Genomic DNA, 24248 nt, shown 5'->3' with positions numbered 1-24248 from the left:
AAATCTCTCTGTCTCTGAGTAATTAAAAGTTCTGAACTTTGAAGGGTTTTATTTGAAGACTAAGCTATATCCTTTTCCTTTTTAAAACTTTTAATTTAGATTCCTAATTCTTTATCAAGCATCATCTGGGTTACTGTTCAGTATTTTCTGGTCTAACCTTTCTGGAAGAGGATTAGTGTGAGGTTCATAATATAATCATGTAACTGTAATTGGTATGAATAAATTATACATCACTTGGGCAATTTTTTAGCATCAAGAACTCATATGACATGATTAGAATTCAATTATTTAATTGCTAATTGGAATTAATCAGGTTATTCTGGTCTCAAGATAATATATAGTAAATACTTCACAGAATATAAAGTCAGTATTATTTCCACAGTTTTGATGTTTATAATATAAAAAGCATGATACATAAGAATTAAATGCATTAGAATTATGAAGGAAAAGGAAAGATTGTAACAAACATGTCTAAATGATTAGCTTACACATCCAAAAGTCTGAAGTCCCTTTTCTAGTCATTTGCTTGGAAGTAAACACACATTTATCATGAGCTTATCATAATTCAAAATTACTTTAGAATTGCTTTACCCACATTTCCAGCCACAAAAGTAAAATCAGATTCATTTCCTCAAAATGGTATCTTGTTTCTGACCAAAAATAGTATCAGCTAGTTTGATCAGGTACATTATTCACTAGAATGACACCTGGAACTTCATTTCAGTATTTCAAAAGGAAACCCATTCTCAAAGAGTGGAGATTTATCAACCTTAAAATACACTGATTGTGTCTCATGTTTTAAAGGAAGTTCATGTAAAAAGAATAATAATTATGACATCCTTTAAATTATAAAATTCGCAGGTATTTAATTTGATTCAGAGTATTAAAAATTGAATCTACATACTAGAGACTTTGTTGACATTTTAGACATTATTTTATTCCTCTTCAACATCAATAAAATAGCATCTCACAAATAGTAGATGCTTTAAAATGCAAAGCTTCTTTATTTAAGCACTTGTCAAAGCCAAGCTGGAATTTGGTGTGCAGTTTGATTTTTGAAGCTTTAAAGTAGTGAACATGGAACAGGCTCATAATCACCTCAAGTTGAGACTATCCTGTTCTCTCTCCTACATACATATACACCTGGACACACCTACACATATACAACTAGGATTATTTTAATAATCATTGTTACCTATGATTAAGTCATCAATATAATACCAAATATACATAAGGTGACATTAATGACTTTGATCAAAATATATGAGCAGAATTTTTATCTAGTCATCTGAATTTGTTTTAGAAAGATGTTGGTTAAAATACCAATATTCTCAATCTATATCCCTTACTTTATAAGACTCATAAGAACTTTTTCAGCTATATGATATAATTACCATTGTGAATAAACTTATTTTTGGTGTAGTGCTAAAATCAAGCACAACCCCATGGAGCCTTCCTGGGTACAAAAGCCTTTCCATGCCCTCCTTTCTAGGTTTGTAAGAAAAAGACTTCAGCTTCTCAGAATTTCTCTGATTTCCAAAAGGCAGATTCAAACAGTTCAAACAGTTACTAATCAGGGCCTGGAGGGAATGCAGAAACAAAGGAAAGGCAGTCAAGAAACAATAGTGGAGCAATAAGGCAAGGTCCACAATATATCTTTGAGTTCCTCTGCAGGAACTAAGTCTCCAAGTGGAGAATGCTAACTTCAGGCTGAGCACAAGATTCCTGGAAAACCACCTGTTACCTCACCACAAACTATCAGAAGAAAGTCATGTGCCCTGAAGCCTTCATCCTAAATTTTGCCTATAAAAACTCTTCTGGAATTCCCTCATGGTCCACTGATTGGGAGTCCACTTGCCAATACAGAAGAGGTTCTATCCCAGGTTGGGGAAGATTTCTCATGCTGTGGAACAACTAAGTGCATGTGCCACAGCCACTGAGCCAAGGCTCTAGAGCCAGCAAACCACAGCTACTAAACCCATGTGCTGCAATTACTGAATCCTGAGCACTACTAGAGCCCATGCTCTGCAACAAGAAGCATCCTGATAAGAAGCCTGCACACCATCATGCAGAGTAGCCCCCGCTTGCTGCAACTAGAGAAAGCCCTTATGCAGCAACAAAGACCCAACACAGCCTAAAATAAATAAAAATGTAGATATATAAATAAATAAAACTCAAAAAGCAAAAACTCTTCCCCAAAACCATCAGGGGGTTTGTGGCTTTTGAGCACAAGCCACCTGTTCTCCTTGTTTGACCCTGCAATAAACCCTCTGTTCTTTAAAACCCCAATGCTTTGGTTGGTTTAGCCTCATCATGCTTTGAGAACACAAACTTGGATTCAACAACAGTGATGATGAGTCATTAACTCAAACAAAATTTTCCTGGTAAAATATTTTATGGGTGAATATTGTCAACTTTGATGGGTTAAATGAAGTTTGATTGGATGTAATAAATAATGGAGTAGCCAACATAGTCAACAAAAGAGTCCAAAATGCAGTACTTGGATGCAATCTTAAAAACGACTGAATGATCTCTGTTCATTTCCAAGGCAAACCATTCAGTATCAGAGTAATCCAAGTCTATGCCACAACCATTAATGCTGAAGAAGCTGCAGTTGAACAGTTCTATGAAGACCTACAAGACAGTCTAGAACGAACACATAAAAAAAGATGTCCTTTTCATTATAGGGAAGTGGAATGCAAAAGTAGGAAGTCAAGAGATAACCTGGAGAAATAGGCACATTTGGCCTTGGAGTACAGAATGAAGCAGGGCAAAGGCTAAAAGAGTGCTGCCAAGAGAATACACTGGTCATAGCAAGAACCCTCTTCCAACAACACAAGAGAAGACTATACACGTGGACATCACCAGATGGTTAATAGCTAAATAATATTGATTATATTCTTTGCAGCCAAAGATCAAGAAGCTCTACTCTATACAGTCAGCAAAAAGAAGACCAGGAGCTGACTGTGGCTCAGATCATGAACTCCTTATTGCCAAATTCAGAGTGAAATTGAAGAAAGTAGGGAAAACCATCAGACCATTCAGGTATGACCTAAATCAAATCCCTAATGATTATAGAGTGAAAATATAAGGGACTAGATCTGATAGAGTGCCTGATGAACTATGGACAAAATTTCGGGACATTTTACAGGAGGCAGTGATCAAGATCATCCCCAAGAAAAAGAAATGTAAAAAGGCAAAATCGTTGCCTTAGGAGGCCTTACAAATAGCTGAGAAAAGAAGAGAGGCTAAAGGCAAAGGAAAAAAGGAAAGATATACCCATTTGAATGCAGAGTTCCAAAGAATACCAAGGAGAGATTAAAAAACCCTTCCTCATGATCAATGCAAAGAAACTGAGGAAAACAATAAAATGGGAAAGACTAGAGACCTCTTCAAGGAAATCAGAGATACCAAGGGAACATTTCATACAAAGAAGGGCACAATAAAGGACAGAAATGGTATGGACCTAACAGAAGCAGAAGATATTAAGAAGAGGTGGCAAGAATACACAGAAGAACTATACAAAAAAGATCTCCATGACCCAGATAAGCACAATGGTGTGATCACTTACCTAGAGCCAGGTATCCTGGAATGTGAAGTCAAGTGGGCCTTAGGAAGCATCACTACGAACAAAGCTAGTGGAGGTGATGGAATTCCAGTTGAACTATTTTTAATCCTAAAAGATGATGCTGTGAAAGTGCTATACTCAATATGACAGCAGACTTGGAAAACTCAGTAGTGGCCACAGGACTGGAAAAGGTCAGTTTTCATTTCAATCCCAAAGAAAGGCAATGCCAAAGAATGGTCAAAATACTGAACAATTGCACTCATCTCACACACTGGCAAAGTAATGCTCAAAATTCTCTCAGCCAGGCTTCAACATTATGTGAACCGTGAACTTCCACATGATCAAGCTGGATTTAGAAAAGGCAGAGGAACCAGAAATCAAATTTCCAACATCCACTGGATCATCAGGAGAAGAAAAGAAAGTTCCAGAAAAACATCTACTCCTGCTTTATTGACTACACTAAGTAGTCAATATTGACTACACAAAGTAAAGTCTTTGACTCTGTGGATCATAATAAACTGTCAAATTTTAAAGAGATGGGAATACCAGACCACCTGACCTGCCTCCTAAGAAATCTGTGTGCAGGTCAAGAAGCAACAGTTAAAACTGGGCAAGGAACAACAAACTGGTTCCAAACTGGGAAAGGAGTATATCAAAGCTGCATATTGTCACACTGCTTATTTAACTTATATGCAGGGTACATCATGTGAAATGTTGGGCTGTATGAAGCACAAGCTGGAATCAAGATTGCTGGGAGAAATATCAATAACCTCAGATATGCAGACGACACCACCCTTATGGCAGAAAGTGAAGAACTAAAGAGCCTCTTGACGAAAGTGAAAGAGGAGAGTTAAAAATCAGGCGTAAATCTCAACATTCAGAAAACTAAATCATGGCATCTGGTCCCATCACTTCATGGCAAATAGATGGGGAAACAATGTTAACAGTGACAGAATTTATTTTGGGGGGCTCCAAAATCACTGCAGATGGTAACTGCATCCATGAAATTAAAAGACATTTCCTCCTTGGAAGGAAAGCTATGATCAACCTAGACAGCGTATTAAAAAGCAGAGACATTACTTTGTCAAGAAAGGTCTGTCTAGTCAAAGCTACATTTTTTCCAGTAGTCACGTATGGGTGTGAGAGTTGGACTATAAAGAAAGCTGAGCGCTGAAGAACTGATGCTTTTGAAATGTGTTGTTGGTGAAGACTCTTAGTCCCTTGGACTGCAAGTATATTTAACCAGTCTATCTTAAATGAAATCATTCCTGAATATTCATTGGAAGGATTGATGCTGAAGCAGAAACACCAACATTTTGGCAACCTGATGCAAAGAACTAACTAATTTGAAAAGACACTGATACTGGGAAACATTGAAGGCGGGAGAAGGAGACAATAGAAGATGAGATGGTTGGATGGCATCACTGACTTGATGGACAAGAGTTTAAGTAAGCTCCAGGACAGGGAAGTCCGGCATGCTGCAGTCAATGGGGTTGCAAAGTGTTGGACACTACGGAGCAACTGAACTGATCTGAACTGACTAAATTTATTGCAATAGAGTGGCAGTTTTTTCTTTACTTAAAATAATATACTAGACTTTGGTCTAAAGTAAAACTGGAAGTTGATACATTACTAAAACAACTAAAGAGAAAGTAAAGATTATAAGTAACTCACAATCAAGTCTATCATGCCAAAAATGAATGTTTTGTTCTCAATTATTTTACATACTGTAATTTTTTTTTTACATTTTTGAAATGAAAGCTAACTTTCTAATGCCTGTGAAATAATGTTCATATTCTATGGCAAGATAAAAAACATTTAAATATAAAAATTTTTTCTCTGCCCCTTGATCTCCTCTCTCCCCTCTAGTTTGTATTGTGGATCAACATTATGCATGAGCCAAACCTCGCCCATCCGTAGAAATACCCACCCAACCATAAAGAGCAACATTCTTTTAGCACCAACAAGACAGAATCTTAACATATAACATCCTTCTAACCATGACGTTCAGAGCTGGATTGTGTAAAATGTCAATAATACATCATTTAATATATAGCCCTCTATCTCACAAAGCTTATATAACTGTGCCTTGACTTCTAATGTGTGGAACAGTTCTTGGAGCTTTCCAAGATGCTTTTTCTGGGTTATAATCCTCAGTTTGGTTTGAATAAAATTTTCCATTTCTTTCTTAGATTAACTGATTAATTTTTTTCTGACAATTTAAAGAACTCAGTTGTTTTCTAACCATAACTTCTTGTGGCTGAAGGATTGCTTAAAAATTTTCAGAGGCTTTCTATAAAACAAATAGAAAACTTCTGTGATGAACAAGTAAAACAGTTTTACTGAGATTATAGCCTATACTGCATATCATAATATAAAGTATTCACATTAAGTAAAGTTACCTTATGGTTTAGTTTATATAATGCTGCCACAAAACATAAGCTGTACTTCATTAAATGCAAATGTGTATGTGGATTTCAGTTAAAGATGCTTATTTTGTAATATTTAGTCATTCAAAGGCTCTACCATATAGGATACAGTATGTGTCCTCCAGAAATCCAGATGTAAATTTTAAAAGCCCACAAATGGGACCTAATTAACCTTAAAAGCTTCTGCACATCAAAGGAAACTATTAGCAAGGTGAAAAGACAGCCTTCAGAATGGGAGAAAATAATAGCAAATGAAGCAACTGACAAACAACTAATCTCAAAAATATACAAGCAACTCCTACAGCTCAACTCCAGAAAAATAAATGACCCAATCAAAAAATGGGCCAAAGAACTAAATAGACATTTCTCCAAAGAAGACATACAGATGGCTAACAAACACATGAAAAGATGCTCAACATCACTCATTATCAGAGAAATGCAAATCAAAACCACTATGAGGTACCATTTCACACCAGTCAGAATGGCTGCGATCCCAAAGTCTACAAGCAATAAATGCTGGAGAGGGTGTGGAGAAAAGGGAACCCTCTTACACTGTTGGTGGGAATGCAAACTAGTACAGCCACTATGGAGAACAGTGTGGAGATTCCTTAAAAAACTGGAAATAGAACTGCCATACGACCCAGCAATCCCACTGCTGGGCATACACACTGAGGAAACCAGAAGGGAAAGAGACACGTGTACCCCAATGTTCATCGCAGCACTGTTTATAATAGCCAGGACATGGAAGCAACCTAGATGCCCATCAGCAGATGAATGGATAAGAAAACTGTGGTGCCGGGGTCCAGCCCCAGCTGATCCAGGGTATTCGAAGCGGGGACGGCGTCGTCGACCTATTTATTTATTTATTTATTCAGAAATATAAAGAGTAATAGAATGAGGATAGCTCAGTAGGAAAATTCAGTGGAGAAAAGAGGCTGAGTAGCTTGGTTTACGCGGGAGACCAATAAAACTTCAAGACAAGAAGTTTGCACCACTTACGTAGGCCGCAGGCGTCCTTCCGTTCTCCCGAAGGAGAGGAGACACTGAGGCCTCCCCGGTCGGATCTTAGAAGCCCAGGCATAATTAGCAAGCATGGCAGGTTCCGCGCTCCAGATGGAGACTCAGTCAGAATTCGAGAGAGAGAGCGACATGGGGAGACCAAGTTTTGGTGAACAAGGCCCGCACTTTATTTTCCAGAGTAGTTTTTATACCTTAAGTTGTGCATAGAGGATAATGGGGGAAGGGGTGGAGTCATGCAAGGACAGCAGTTCCTGGTCCTAATCGAAGCCAGGCTTTCAAACTTATCATATGCAAAAGTTCAGGTGAATTACATCATCTTCTGGCCCGGAGGCCTGTTAACATTTTAAGAAACTTATTTTTCTCTAAAGGTGATTATTCCAAAGTCAGGCACCAGCCTCCAAAAAAGCATTGGACAAAGCTGCATTTTACATGTCTATACACCCATTATATCAATCAATACACTGCCAAGGACACAGTAGGTAAGGAGTATGGAGACTTAGCAGCAAACATTGGCTCAATAAGTGAAAAACCCTTCACCAACACAATTTCTAATCAATCTTTTAACTACTCAAAAGAATCTGTGTTTAGACAGTTTAGAACATCTCCTGCCTCTCACAGTTGGGAGGCTCTGAACAATCACATGTGGCCGGAAAAACCTATTCAGGCAGGCTAGAGGATTTCCAAAGGAGTTTGTAGGTTGAAACACTGTCACATCCAAGAATTATTAACTGGAGCTGTAAGCTAACTCTCTTTTCAGAGAGAGGTAATGGGGGACAGCCCCCCGTAAAGTCAGAGGTGTAGGTGAAAGCACAAAGCAGAAAGTAGGCAGACTCTGGTTTTGGAGGTAGATGCTGGAGAATTTCCAGGGGGACTCCTGAGGCTCGATCCCGCCTTTGCGTATGCCGAGCCTCCTTCCTCATGACCTTTGTCATGGGCAGAGTTCCTCACGCTGGCTCCCGGCAGTGATAGAATTCCAGTTGAGCTATTCCAGATCCTGAAAGATGATGCTGTGGAAAGTGCTGCACTCAATATGCAATATGCACTCAATATGCAATATGCCAGCTCCCGGCACTGTGGTACATATACACAATGGAGTATTACTCAGCCATTAAAAAGAATACATTTGAATCAGTTCTAATGAGGTGGATGAAACTGGAGCCTAGTATACAGAGTGAAGTTAGCCAGAAAGAAAAACACCAATACAGTATACTAACGCACATATATGGAATTTAGAAAGATGGTAACAATAACCCTGTGTACGAGACAGCAAAAGAGACACTGATGTATAGAACAGTCTTATGGACTCTGTGGGAGAGGGAGAGGGTGGGAAGATTTGGGGGAATGGCACTGAAACATGTAAAATATCATGTATGAAACGAGTTGCCAGTCCAGGTTCGATGCACGATACTGGATGCTTGGGGCTAGTGCACTGGGATGACCCAGAGGGATGGTATGGGGAGGGAGGAGGGAGGAGGGTTCAGGGTGGGGAACACATGTATACCTGTGGCGGATTCATTTTGATATTTGGCAAAACTAATACAATTATGTAAAGTTTAAAAATAAAATAAAATTAAAAAAAAAGCCCAGGCAGATGTAAACTTAAAAAGTCATTATCATGCTGTCAGTGCTACATCAGAGGAAGCACCATCCATCTAGGTACACAAACCATAACCCCTACGTGTTCCTTGTCCCTCAGTTCAGTAAGTCTGCAGTCCTATATACTACTCACTTTAGGAGCAGATTTGCTGTTAAACTAATGAGGCTTTAACTTTAGGCACTTCATTTGCTCAGTCTTTTCTAAGGCTTTGAAATAGGCTGTAGAAATATAGGGGGGAAAGCATTATAGATTTGTGCTGGGCATTTAATAAAATATTATGTTTTTTTCTCTAAAATTTTGTTTAAAAATGTAGTAATTGTTATCACTTTATAAAATAAATATTTTTAAGAAAAGAAAAAGAAGAAAGAAAATAGTTTGATTTTTTTTCTCATTTGAAGTATTCACTTTTCACTAACGTTTGCATTTGTAATTTTATATATTTGCCCAAAGATTTATGAATTATAAAAGTTTCTCAGATCATAAAACTTGATTCCATTGCTTAATATCTCCATTTACCTAACCCTCTTTACTCTAGACTCTGAGATGTTTTCTTATCTGATTTCCATTATTTTCAATATTGCTCATCAATTTTTTCTAAATAGAAACTTGTGCTATAAGGTATGCAATAGTTATGATTATGCTACAAGTCCTTTCCCAAGATCTTAATAATCTTCCGCTGACCAATGGGTAGAGTGTACAGGCTTCTCTGGTGGCTCGGACAGTAAGGAAACCACCTGCAATGCAGTAAACCTGGGTTTGATCCCTGGGTCGGGAAGATCTCCTGGAGGAGGGCATGGCATCCCACTCCAGTATTCTTGCCTGGAGAACCTGGTGGGCTACAGTTCTTGGGGATGCCAAGAGTCAGACACAACTTAGTGATTAACACTTTCACTTTCAAAGGGTAGACTGTAAATCTGTAATATATTTATAGATGTTAATAGTTTTCTATTGTTGCTGTAACAAACTACCACAAACTTAGGGGCTTAAAAGAACACAAATTTATGTTACAGTCCTTGAGTTCAGAAATCCCAAAATCAACAAAGCAGCAGGATTCTTAACAAGGATCTGGAGGACAGTATGATTGCTTGCATTTTCCAGCTTTTGGAGGAGGCTACGTGCATTCCTTACTTCATGGTGCCTTTTTCCATCTTCAAAACCAACTGTGTAGTATCTTCAAAATTATCTTTCTTCCTGAATTTGGCTTCCCTTATCATATCTCCTCTGATTCTGACTCTCTTGCCTTTTCTTCCTCTTATAAGCCATTGTAATTATACTGAGTCCACTGATAAGCCAGTGGAATCTCTCCATCACAAGATTGTTAAATTACATTTTTCAAAGTCTCTTTTGTTATATAAACTAACATGTTCACATAGTCTGGGAAAGTGGACACTTCCAAAGGCTCTTACTTTGTCCATCATACATACATCATATTGAGCTTCTAACTAATGCCTCAGTGTGCTGTACACAGTCATTCAGATATGTCCAACTCTTTGTGCCCCTATGGACTGTAGCCCACCAGGCTCCTCTGTCCACGGGGTTTTTTAAGCAAGGATACTGGAGTGGGTTGCCATTTCCTCCTCCTGGGGATCTTCCCAACCTAAGGATCAAATTGGGGTCTTTTTTTGTCTCCTGCATTGCAGGCTGATTCTTTACCACTGAGACATGCAGGAAGCCCCAACTAATATCTCTCTCTGTTTCTAAATTTGTCATCACATACGACCCCTTAACACCATATGATAGTCTTCAAAATAATAACATAAATAAAAAGTAATATAACTGAGCTGCAATAAGATGGACATCACCAGATGGTCAATGCTGAAATCAGATTGATTATATTCTTTGAAGCCAAGGATAGAGAAGAACTATAAAGTCATCAAAAACAAAACCAGGAGCCGACTGTGGCTCAGATCATGAACTCCTTATCACCAAATTCAGACTTAAACTGAAGAAAGTGGGGAAAACCACTAAACCATTCAGGTATGACCTAATTCAAATCCTTTATGATTATACAGTAGAAGTGAAAAATAGATTTAAGGGACTAGATCTGATAGACAGAGTGCCTGATGAACTATGGAATGAGGTTTGTGACATTGTACAGGAGACAGGGATCAAGACCATTCTCATGGAAAAGAAATGCAAAAAAAGCAAAATGGCTTTCTGGGGAGGCCTTACAAATAGCTGTGAAAAGAAGAGAAGCAGAAAGCAAAGGAGAAAAGGAAAGATATAAGCATCTGAATGCAGAGTTCCAAAGAATAGCAAGGAGAGATAAGAAAGCCTTCCTCAGCGATCAATGCAAAGAAATAGAGGAAAACAATAGAATGGGAAAGACTGGAAATCTCTTCAAGAAAATTAGAGTTACAAAGGGAACATTTCTTGCAAAGATGGGCTCAATAAAGGACAGAAATGGTAGGGACTTGAAAGAAGCATAAGATATTAAGAAGAGGTGGCAAGAATACACAGAAGAACTGTACAAAAGTGATCTTCATGACCCAGTTAATTGCAATGGTGTGATCACTCACCTAGAGCCAGACACCCTGGAATGAGAAGTCAAGTGGGCCTTAGGAAGCACACTACAAACAAAGCTAGTGGAGGTGACGGAATTCCAGTTGAGCTATTTCAAATCCTGAAAGATGATGCTGTGAAAGTGCTGCACTCAATATGCCAGCAGTGGCCACAGGACAGGAAAGGTCAGTTTTTATTCCAATCCCAAAGAAAGGCAATGCCAAAGAATGCTCGCCTACCACACAATTGCACTCATCTCATACACTAGTAAAGTAATGCTCAAAATTCTCCATGCCAGGCTACAGCAGCACGTGAACTGTGAACTTCCAAATATTCAAGCTGGTTTTAGAAAAGGCAGAAGAACCAGAGATCAAATTGCTAACATCCGCTGGATCATCGAAAAAGCAAGAGTTCTAGAAAATCATCTATTTCTGCTTTATTAACTATGCCAAAGCCTTTGACTGTGTGGATCACAATAAATGGTGGAAAATTCTGAAAGAGATAGGAATACCAGATCACCTGATCTGCCTCTTGAGAAATCTGTATGCAGGTCAGGAAGCAACAGTTAGAACTGGACATGAAACCACAGAGTGGTTCCAAATAGGAAAAGGAGTACATCAAGGCTGTATATTGTCACTCTGCTTATTTAACTTACATGCAGAGTACATCATGAGAAATGCTGGGCTGGAGGAAGCACAAGCTGGAATCAAGATTGCTGGGAGAAATATCAATAATCTCAGATATGCAGATAACACCACACTTATGGCAGAAAATGAAGAGGAACTAAAGACCCTCTTGATGAAAGTGAAAGAGGAGAGTGAAAAAGTTGGCTTAAAGCTCAACATTCAGAAAACTAAGACCATGGCATCCAGTTCCATCATTTCATGGGAAATAGATGGGAAAACAGTGGAAACAGTGTCAGACTTTATTTTTCTGGGCTCCAAAATCACTGGAGATGGTGATTGCAGCCATGAAATTAAAAGACACTTTCTCCTTGGAAGGAAAGTTATGACCAACCTAGACAGCTTATTAAAATGCAGAGACATTACTTTGCCAACAAAGGTCCGTCTAGTCAAGGCTGTGGTTTTTCCAGTGGTCATGTATGGATGTGAGAGTAGGACTATAAAGAAAGCCGAGTGCTGAAGAATTGATGCTTTTGAACTGTGGTGTTGGAGAAGACTCTTGAGAGTCCCTTGGACTGCAAGGAGATCCAACCAATCCATCCTAAAGGAGATCAGTCCTGGGTTGATGTTGAAGCTGAAATTCCAATACTTTGGCCACCTCATGTGAAGAGTTGACTCATTTGAAAAGACCTTGATGCTGGGAAAGATTGAGGGCAGGAGGAGAAGGGGACGACAGAGGATGAGATGGCTGGATGGCATCACCAACCCAATGGACATGAGTTTGGCTAGACTCTGGGATTTATTGTTGGACAGGAAGGCCTGGCGTGCTGCAGCTCATGGGGTCACAAAGAGTTGTACATGACTGAGCAAATGAACTGAACTGAACATGTTCAAGATGAGTACTTTATACTGTCTGGATTAATTTTGATGACACTGTGGAAGATGATTACCCACTTTTTAGAGATAAAAAAATTCAAAGATTTGAGTATATACACATGGGACATGCAGCCACAGAGTCTGAATCCAGACTCACCTCTTGGACTCCAGACATACCCTAGTAACTCTTAACCCCTATTCCAATATGTCTGTAGTTCCTCCAAATATTTTCCCTGACACCAGGAAAGGTCCTAACTCTAACTTTTCCTGCACAGTTCTCTCTGCCTTCAAATCTTCACTTAAGACTGAGTTCAATCATTATTCCTCTCTGTATCCTTTCCCAAATCTATTCACCCCTTTGTGATTTCCCATTATATCCACCACATGCAGTATCCACTTCTCTTGCACGTACCACACCCTCTCTGAACAGTTATTTATCTATAGGTCTCCATTGGTAATACCTGAAACCCTCTAGGAAAAGGGTCTTGCCTTTAATGTTGTATTTCCCAAGCACCTTCTGCTATAAATGGAACATAAAAGGCACTTCATGAATGTCTGTTGAATAAAGAAGTTGAAATGAAAAGTACAGTAAGTGGGGGTGATTACACTTTACTTAGGAGAGTTATGTCACAGAGGGGTAAACTGGCATAATTTATTTGAGAGTCACAGGCATTTAGGCATGGTTGGAGCAGAGCACACAATGGGGATGAGCATCAGGAAGGAGGGACAGGAAAGAGGCAGATGACTGTATCAAACTATGAAGTGGAACTTTATCCAGAGGCTCTGGGAATATAATGGCAAAATTTAATCATAAAATGGATACTAATTTTGTACTCTAAAGGAATTTTTAACTTAATAATTGATTTCAAGTTCCCATGTAACTATTTTTCCTCCTCCAATTCAGTATGGTAGAATTAAAAGTCAGACAAATCACCTATTTAGTCATCAGTTTTATCACTACCAGTACTTCCATTCTGTTAACTCCATGCATCAACAGTTCTTCAAGCAAAGTGAGAAACTGAGACATTGACATTCTATAGATCTTGGTCCCTGGATCTGGCTTATCAAGGAGAGAGACGACATGTATTTTTTTTTTTTTTTTACCTTCGTTAGCAAGTTTTGTCAAAGGGAATTCCCTGTTTTTAAGAAATGCCCTAACTATTAAATGGTTGAGTCACAGTAATTAATCACCAGGAATCCAGTAAATGTTTCGTAACACAACACGCTATGAGGATATGAGAGCATGAAACAACCTGGATTAGTCTCTGCTCTGATCAACTTGAAGACTAAATTAAAAAAAAAAAAAAAAAAAAAAGAACAGCTGGGCCCTTCCTAGTCAGTTGAAGGTGTCATACAAGAGACCAGTTGACTTTTATGAGCAGGACTGGAAATAGCAGCTAAAGACACTTATCATTTTTATGGGGGGAACTGGATTATGACTTAGCCTAGATCTGATAGATAGAGTGCCTGATGAACGATGGAATGAGGTTCATGACACTGTACAGGAGACAGGGATCAAGACCATGCCCATGGAAAAGAAATGCAAAACAGCAAAATGGCTGTCTGGGGAGGCCTTACAAATAGCTGTGAAAAGAAGAGAAGCAAAAAGCAAAGGAGAAAAGAAAAGATATAAGCATCTGAATGCAGAGTTCCAAAGAATAGCAAGAAGAGATAAGAAAGCCTTCTTCAGCGATCAATGCAAAGAAATAGAGGAAAACAACAGAATGGGAAAGACTAGAGATCTCTTCAAGAAAATCAGAGATACCAAAGGAACATTTCATTCAAAGATGGGCTCGATAAAGGACAGAAATGGTATGGACCTAACAGAAGCAGAAGATATTAAGAATATATGGCAAGAATACACAGAAGAACTGTACAAAAGAGATCTTCATGACCCAGATAATCACGCTGGTGTGATCACTGACCTAGAGCCAGACATCCTGGAATGTGAAGTCAAGTGGGCCTTAGAAAGCATCACTACGAACAAAGCTAGTGGAGGTGATGGTATTCCAGTTGAGCTATTCCAAATCCTGAAAGATGATGCTGTTAAAGTGCTGCACTCAATATGCCAGCAAATTTGGAAGATTCAGCAGTGGCCATAGGACTGGAAAAGGTCAGTTTTCATTCCAATCCCAAAGAAAGGCAATGCCAAAGAATGCTCAAACTACCGCACAATTGCACTCATCTCACATGCTAGTAAAGTAATGCTCAAAATTCTCCAAGCCAGGCTCCAGCAATATGTGAACCGTGAACTTCCTGATGTTCAAGTTGGTTTTAGAAAAGGCAGAGGAACCAGAGATCAAATTGCCAACATCTGCTGGATCATCGAAAAAGCAAGAGAGTTCCAGAAAAACATCTATTTCTGCTTTATTGACTATGCCAAAGCCTTTGACTGTGTGGATCACAATAAACTGTGGAAAATTCTGAAAGAGATGGGAATACCAGACCACCTGATCTGCCTCTTGAGAAATTTGTATGCAGGTCAGGAAGCAACAGTTAGAAATGGACATGGGACAAAAGACTGGTTCCAAATAGGAAAAGGAGTATGTCAAGGCTGTATATTGTCACCCTGTTTATTTAACTCATATGCAGAGTACATCATGAGAAACACTGGACTGGAAGAAACACAAGCTGGAATCAATATTGCCGGGAGAAATATCAACTACCTCAGATATGCAGATGACACCACCCCTATGGCAGAAAAGGAAGAGGAACTAAAAAGCCTCTTGGTGAAAGTGAAAGTGGAGAGTGAAAAAGTTGGCCTAAAGCTCAACATTCAGAAAACAAAGATCATGGCATCTGGTCCCATCACTTCATGGGAAATAGATGGGGAAACAGTGGAAACAGTGTCAGACTTTATTTTTCTGGGCTCTAGAATCACTGCAGATGGTGACTGCAGCCATGAAATTAAAAGACGCTTATTCCTTGGAAGGAAAGTTATGAACAACCTAGATAACATATTCAAAAGCAGAGACATTACTTTGCCAACAAAAGTTCGTCTAGTCAAGGCTATGGTTTTTCCTGTGGTCATGTATGGATGTGAGAGTTGAACTGTGAAGAAGGCTGAGTGCCGAAGAATTGATGCTTTTGAACCATGGTGTTGGAGAAGACTCTTGAGAGTCCCTTGGACTGCAAGGAGATCCAACCAGTCCATTCTGAAGGAGATCAGCCCTGGGATTTCTTTGGAAGGAATGATGCTGAAGCTGAAACTCCAGTACTTTGGCCACCTCATGAGAAGAGTTGACTCATTGGAAAAGACTCTGATGCTGGGAGGGATTGGGGGCAAGAGGAGAAGGGGACGACAGAGGATGAGATGGCTGGATGGTATCACTGACTCTATGGACGTGAGTCTCAGTGAACTCTGGGAGTTGGTGATGGACAGGGAGGCCTGGCATGCTGCGGTTCATGGTGTCGCAAAGAGTCGGACACGACTGAGTGACTGATCTGATTTGATCTGATACAAAGATTGAGCTAAAATACACACACAGATACATATACACATAGATATGTAACTGGCAAACATACAAGTAGATATTGTTATGCCAATTTTTGCATATTAAGAAACAGACATTTGGATAAGTTACTTCCAAGATCACAAACTTGGTCAACAGTGGAGCCGACCCTCACCCTTGCTTGTATCAGTCTCTGAAAGCTTTTGCCACACTTTCTTCCTCATCCAAAAGAAATCAATTGAATATTTGCTATGTGTTTTTGGTTCTATGAAATAGTCCAATATCTCACCCTTGCGAGTTTCTAACTCAAATATATACAATTTTTCATTCCCTTTCTTATATGCCACGGCCTTACTTTATGTCACCCAAGAAACAGGAGGCAACAGAGTTTCAAAGTACCATCTTAAAAACAAACACTTTCCACAAATGATGTATGTGGCAGAAAAAGGCTCTTGAACATTGAAATGGGGGTGGGAGGTTTTAAGGGCTGTAATTAGCTGTAAAACTTGACTGTCACTGCAGATTTCAACAGATTTAATTACTTAGATAAACTTATGCCTGTTAGTGCCTGTGAAGTGTTAAGTGCTATGTTAGGCCCTGGAGATTCCATGACAAGCCATAAACACTGACTTTGTCTTCAACGAAAATGAATAATTTAATAAAGAATTACAGTAAAGTTTGTTAAGTGCTATGAAAATGTATTTCAGGGGATTTAAAGCTTATCGGGAGTGGTCAGGGAAAGGTTCCAGGTGGAAAAGAGGCTTAAGTTGACACAAAAAGAGTGAATAAGATTTAGCGAGATGAAAAGGGGTGGCTGATGCCAAAATGGAAACCACTGGCAGGTGGCCTCCATATCATTAAAGAATACAACTTCTAGGAATGAAACACTAAAGCCAAGGGAAGGTGATGATCAGTTATTTAGAGGGCCCTATCTCTCACAGTAGACTATTCAATGTCAAGAGATAAAAAACCAGAAGTATTTTAACAGGTATGATATTTCATAGTTACAAGAAGCCATATAAGAGGTTTAAGAAATGGAATTTTTCTTGACTAATTTTTCAGCCTCTGTCAGATGACTTACTGTATTAGCTTTCAGGTGAATTCAGTCCTATCCCAAAATTTTTCAGGACGCTTCTGAAGAGTTTAGCCACTAATTAAGCACATCGGTGAGGACTACCCTGGTGGCTCAGTGGTAAAGAATCCTCCCGCAATTGCAGGAGATGCAGGATACATGTTCTTGGGTCAGGAACACCCCCTGGAGAAAGAAATGGCAACCTACTCCAATATTTTTACCTGGAATATTCCATGGACAGAGGAGCCTGGTGGGCTACAGTCCATGGGGTCGCAAAAGAGTCAGACACAACTTACTGACTAAACAACAAAAACAAGCAGCACATCAGTGATGCTCAAAAGTTCATCTCCGTATCATTGTTTTCCCCTTAAGGGCTTTTCTCCCTCTGTCACTCCCATCTTATTTTAAATGCTCAGGACATGATCCCTGCATGCCAGTTCTCAGTGGTGGTATTAGCACAGTGTGTGTGGTACTGGAACGGGAAAGGAGAGGGCTCATTCCTTTAGGATTTTAACTCAAAAGCACTGTGGTAGGGATCCCACAGCTCATCTCCTCAGAATCCAGAGCTGGCCGCTGGCCTGTGTGCTAATGTGTCTGTATCTCGGAACTGTAGACAATGGTGCATGTTCAGCCCCTCTTCCCTCTCCATCATCAAGGCACATGCACTCATCTGCCGTGAGTCCCCCTTTTCCTCACTCCCCATTGAGACTCCATAGTTCACTCTGGGCCTGTGGGAATTATGTATCTCCTCACCCTACCTTCAGACTTGTGGGAAACTAAGGGGAGTTATCTAAATACCTCTCGCACCCAGATGTCACCATCTTTTCCCCAGGGTATAAATGTCACCTTCCTTTCTTGTGCTGCAGTTGAAAAACAAGAAATCAGTTTCTTCTTTACCCAGGTGTGCGCTGATCTTTCCAGGAACTCTTTCATTCCTTCCTCTTCCTTCCCTGACCCACACTGGCAGAGGAGACGTAAGCACCACTTTTTCCATTCTGCCTTTTCCACCTCTTCTTTCAGACTCTACTTCTTTCCGGGTTCAGCATTTCTCAAACTCAGCATTACTATTTTTTGAGTCCAGGTCGTTCTTTGTTGCAGGGGGCTCTCCTGTGCACTGTGGGGCCTTCAGCAGCATCCCTGGCCTCTACTCACTATTCACTGACAATTGCCTCTCTGATTGGAAAGATCAAAAATTTCTCCAGAGATTGTTAAATGTTCTGTGGCCAACAAAATTACCACCCATCAGCTCTCTCCATGAAGTAGTAATTTTTTAAAAAATCTTTTTATTTATTTATTTATTTTTGGCTGTGTTGCTGGGAGGGCTTTTCTTTAGTTGCAGCAAGTGGGGGCTACTTTCCAGTTGCAGGGCACAGGCTTCTCATTGTGCTGGCTTCTCGTTGCTGAGCATGGGCTCCAGGGCATGCAGGCTCCAGTGGTTCAGTCATGTGCGCTTAGTAATCAGGGTTCCCAGGCTCTAGAGCACAGGCTCCAGAGTCTGGTGCACGGGCTTGGTTGCCCTATGGCATACGGGATCTTCCCAGACCAGGGATCGGACACCTGTTTCCTACATTGGCAGGACCCTTCACCACTGATCCACCAGAGAAGCCCCATGAAGTAGTAATTTTGTCTACGCTGTGGCAAAGGAAATAAACAGATTCTTATCAACATAAGTCTATTTAAAACTATTTCAATCTCATGACTGAAATCTATAGCTATCCTTCTCTATAACCTCAGGGAGACTACAGACTTAACATCTTTCATTTGCTGAATCCCATAAGCCCTTTCCTTGTTCCCCAGGGACACTGTAACCCCAAATCTCTTAGAATTAGAGTCAAAGGCCAGTAGAGCAAACACTTCACACAGGTGATGCTTTTATAACATGAATTAAAATTTGAACCACCATGGTTTTAACAAACATCTAGAAAAGAATTCATAATATACTGTTAAATAGTTTTTCTATTTTGGACATTTCTAGATTTTGGACAATGCAATTATTTACTTTTTTTCAAAAATTATGTATACATGTGTAGAATCTGCTTAAAAATTAGCTAAACAACAGCTATATGGCTATCCCTAGATACATTTCATATTACTAGTTTCACTTTTTTATTCTCTCACATTGGACTTAATTACCATGAGATTGTTTATATTTAGAATCCCAAACTCATTATTACTCTGTTACTGATATAGCACATCTTAACTCCTTTACTTTATACCCTCTGTTCCTTCTATTGTGTCAGAGGCAGAATGATTCTTTGAATCAGCCCATATAACTTTTGGTCACACCAAGCTGCTTTTCTTTTATCATGATACACAATCTAGTAGATAGACTTCTACGAACCACATGCATCATTTTGGTTGGCCTTAGAGAAGGTGTTTTCAATATTATAGCTATGTGCTTAGTATTTTTACAATTAACTTATGATATATTTGAGAGTAAGGGAGGAAAGCAATTTTCAGAGGGAATACGACTTTAAGTTTAATGCAAACTAATGTACAATCAATCAGTAGTATTACAAGAGAGAGAGGAAATTGCAACTGTTTTGAAATTGCACTAGTCTAGTTCATTTTACTGCTCCTACTATAAATGTCTGGGTTTACACATTATTATAAACAGGAATCTAAATCATTGCAACCAGTTTAATGGTGTAAACAAAACATTAATAGGACCAACAAAATTAGGTACAATAATGCATTTTCAAACAAGGGTATTTATCCTGCCATGTTCTAAAACCCAAACACATAACTAACCTGATAGTATTATTCTCAAAGTATACATTCTACCAAAGACTAATTATTTTTCTATAAAAATTCTGTTACAGGATAAGTTTTAAAAGGTCACTTCTATTGTAAAGTGAAGCTAATTAAAATTATACATAAAAATTGGTGGTAGTTAAAAATGTGAGTCCTTATTCATTTTGGAAATTTGAATATTTAGTACAATTTCAGGTGCATGTGAAAGTCGCTCAGTCGTGTCTATGGAGGAGCTGAAGAGAGAAATCATAGAGTGCTGATAAAGCTTATTGATAACATGGGGTAGGCTCCTAATGAGCTTGACTTTTAGTCACATCATTGTGTAACCCCTCCTTCAGTGAAAACTGGACTTAATGATTCACTTCTGATGAATAGAGTAAGGCATGAAGAGATGTTACTTCTGAGATTAGGTGACAAAAGACCATGTTTTTTTATCTCGCTTCCACATCCTCTGGCTCTTCTCACTTGGATGAAGTTAGCTGTCATGTTATGAGCTGCTTTATGAAAAGACTCAGGTGACAATGAGCTGAGGGTGACCTCCTACAGCAACAGCCAGTAAAGCCCTGAGGCCCTCAGTCCAACAACACACAGAAGTGAATCTTAACAACCATGGACACAATCTGGAAAGCATTTCCTCTCCCAGTGGAACCCTGACGTGACTACAAGCACGGCCAACACCTCAACTGCAGCCCATGAGTGAACTGGAGTCAGAGGACCCTGTAAGTCATGCCCAGATTTCTAACCCATAGAATCTATGAAATTATAACTGTTGTTGTTTTAAGTTGCTGAGGTTTAAGGTAATTTGTTATGTGGTAATCTATTCAAAAGAAGAATTCCCTCCCAACCCAACCCAGGAAGCAATTCTTGTTTTTGCCTATAATACCATTACAACTCTGAGATCAGTAAATAAGCAAACTAACCTAGAGGTTATACATCTGAAAAAAAAAAAAAAAACTAAAAATGAACACTGCTTTTCACACAATCACTACATTATGAGTTTTATCTAACCTCTTGCAAAGAGGAAGAACAGTAGAGGGCAAAACTCTGGGACATAGAATAGTGTGAGTAGTTATAAAAAAAAAAATGGAAATAACAGTTGGGAAAGAGATGAGACCTTAGCTGATAGAAGCAATAGAAAAGGAAATGTGGTTCAGTGTCTGGCCTAGTGGCAATTTCATCACTCAAGATGCTGCTGAGCTCTTATAGTACACCATGTCATTGTGCAAAGCTCTGTGATACAAAAAACAGTAACACTTGCTCTGCTTCCAAGAACACTGTAGGATAATGAGTGAGACAGACAGAGACACACATACACTTCTCACTATAATGCAAAGTGATGAGTGTTATGGAAGACTTTTGTATGGTGCATTAACAGAAGAAAAGCACTGACTTCTCAGTGGATGTGTTCATTGTGTCTGCTGGGAAGCACGAGTGACACAGAGTTACGTGCTTTACTGGGGGTTAACACTCATGGAAAGATGGCAGATGGAAAAGCAGGAATGACAAGGGGAGCCTCTGACCAAGACGTAGAGCTAATGATGTCTAGTTCCACAGGGAGCTCCTGAGTACAGATTGCCCTTTCAAGGAGTCCTGCTTCAGATAAAAAGAGAGGTCCTTGTAATAACTGCTATAATAGTCACTGGCTGGGGGTACCCAGATCCTGGAGCATGACAACGTGGTTCAAAAATTGACATGGATCCTAAAGGGAGTGACATCTGGAGGCTTCAGTCAACTGAGCACTGTGAGGCTGAGTGCAGTTGTCTCTTTCAAGGAGACCTCCATGGTGGAGAATCAAGGAAGGCTCTCTAAAGCACAGTGTACTTGAACCGTGCTTGGAAGGATGGAGGCAGGGGACGAATGAGACAACAGAGCAGGGGAACTGCATGGTCAGAGACCTCAAGACCACAGAGGCTTGAGGCAGTACTCAGGCTCAGAAAGGCTGGAGGGAAGAATGCTTGTGGAGAAATAACTATATTTGACTGCAGAGGCGGGCTGAATAAGAAAGCCCATGTGCCACAGAGTTAAAACTTCACCTTAAAAGCAATAAAGGGTTAACAGTTTTGATCAGGGAATTATAATAATCAGATTGACGTTTTATAAACTGTTGTTTAAACCAATATGAGAAAAATAGCCCAAGCACTGTAGGTTGCTGAACTCACGAACTGCTTTATAAAACCATAATACATCTGCTCCATGATAATATGTCTGATGAAAAGTAATTATCATATTGTCTTGATTTGCGGTGGAAGTGATAATCAGATATATTGACTTTTAAAAGTGGATGTTTCTTGGAAGTTCACTTGAAGTTTCTAGGATGGTAAGATAATTAGAGATTAAACTAGTTTCTGGTGAGTTCCTCTGATTTGCCTGATATCTAAGAATCTAATAAAAAAAGGCTTGAACTTTGTGTACCACTGGGCTCTGGACCTAAAAAGACTTATTTGACTTACTGTGAGAGATTTAAGAAGAGACAGCAAAGGCAAGACTTCAAGAGCTGTCTGCAGGAGAAAATTACCATGGACAAGGAGGCAGGTGCTAGGCTGCATGTATTCAGAAAAGAGCCTGGATATATGAAGGGGATCTGACTTTCTGAGAACACCTGTGTGGCTTGGGAAGGAAAAATCGCTACTAAAAATAAGGAACTGTGTTACCCAAAGTCCCAGACACACTGAATGTATCCCATTTGTGATAGGCAGCTTTGAAATGACACCCAGTGACACCAGCCTACTGAAACTCCTGCTCTTGTGTAATCCCAAATTGAGCACAGGCTAGATTTGATTGGGCTTCCCAGCAGTAAAGAATCCACCTGCCAAAGCAGGGTATGTAAAAGACATAGGTTCGATCCCTGGGTCAGGAAGATTCCTTGGAGTAGGAAATGGCAACCCACTCCAGTATTCTTGCCTGGAGAATCCCAGTGACAAGGGAGCCTGGCAACTACAGTCTATGAGGTCGCTGAATTGGACACTACTGAGCAACCGAGCACACACAACTGGATCTGGCTATTTGCTTCAAATGAATATAAATGGCAATGGGATGTTAATTCTGAGATTAGACTGTAAAGACTCTCTTTGTCTGTACCTCTCTCTCTTTCTGGCTCTTCTCACATTCCTGCTCTGATGAGCCTGGTTATGTTGTGAAGTATCCTGTGATGAGACCCAAATAATAAACAGGGGACTTCCTCTAGACAACAGCTAGCAAAGGATCAGAATCTGCCAGCAGCCATATGAGTAAGCTTGAAAGTAGATCCTTCTCCAGTCCAGCTTTTGAATGATACCATAGATCCAAATGGGGCATCCCTGGTGGCTTAGATGGTAAAGAAATCTGCCTGCAATGCAGAAGACCTGGATTCAATCCCTGAGTCGGGACGATCCCCTGGAGGAGAGAATGGCTACCAACTCTAGAATTCTTGCCTGGATAATTCCATGGACAGAGGAGCCTAGCGGGCTATAGTCCATGCAGTCACAAAGAATTGGACACAACTGAGTCTCTCACACACACACACACACACACACAGACCCACGGCAGCTTGGTCACGGCACCTAAATCAGAGAAAGTAGGTAAGCCTGCCTGGATTCTTGACCCACAAAAATGGAGATAATAGCTGTGTGTTATTTTTAGCTACTAAGTTTTAGTGGAATTTGTTATTGAGCCATAGACAGCTAATACATTATTACAAAAGCACTGGATCCAGAAAGAGAAAAAAGTTTTCTTACTAGCTAGAGAGAGGCATAAGGTATTTGAACCTGAAACAGGATTCAGGGGATACAAATAGAGTGGGAAAACAAGCTCTAAGGATATCAGAGATCACAAAGGTTAGCACACCTTCCTGGAAAATCTGCACAGAATATAAGGGGCATGCTTGACTGGCAGAGTCAGATACTTAGTGGTGGGAATCTAGAGGCAGCCTGTGACACCTGAGCTGCAGGTCTGCAAGATACAAGTAGTGGTCCTACTTTTATATGAGGCGGGTTTCTCCTTTCTACTCTCCCAACACTCCCCTCCACCCTCCCAAACACGTATCTTAAGACAGGATATGTCTGAGATCCTGCCATTAGAAAGATGTGACGTATTGATCAATTGCAAAATACTCTCACCTTTAAAGGTTCTCTATTTCTTTGCATCTCCGTCACGACCAAGGTAGTCCAACTTTCCACTCTCTCCTGTTTGAACTGCTACAAAAGCCGTACAGTTAGACTCATTCTTTATCCTGCTTTAATCCATTTCACATGAAATGCTGCATGCTACAGGGACATTTTCAATATGCAAAGAGGATTGGGTATTTTATAAGCACTTCAATGGCTTTCCATTACATATATTGTGTATAGATATACAGATACATATTCAGTGGCCAAAAA

The 24248-nt window shown here is 39.7% G+C and overlaps 1 pseudogene; it reads right to left on the bottom strand.

The window, feature by feature from the left end:
* The window catches only part of LOC102408798, a 141812-nt pseudogene extending 117798 nt beyond the window's left edge, over positions 1-24014 (bottom strand).
* Positions 24015-24248: the final 234 nt, after the last annotated feature.

The sequence above is a fragment of the Bubalus bubalis genome, chromosome 2, assembly GCF_019923935.1.
Source record: "Bubalus bubalis isolate 160015118507 breed Murrah chromosome 2, NDDB_SH_1, whole genome shotgun sequence".
Lineage (NCBI taxonomy): Eukaryota > Metazoa > Chordata > Mammalia > Artiodactyla > Bovidae > Bubalus > Bubalus bubalis.
The sequence above is the reverse complement of the archived record's forward strand: the minus strand, read 5'-3'. Positions and strand labels throughout refer to the sequence as shown.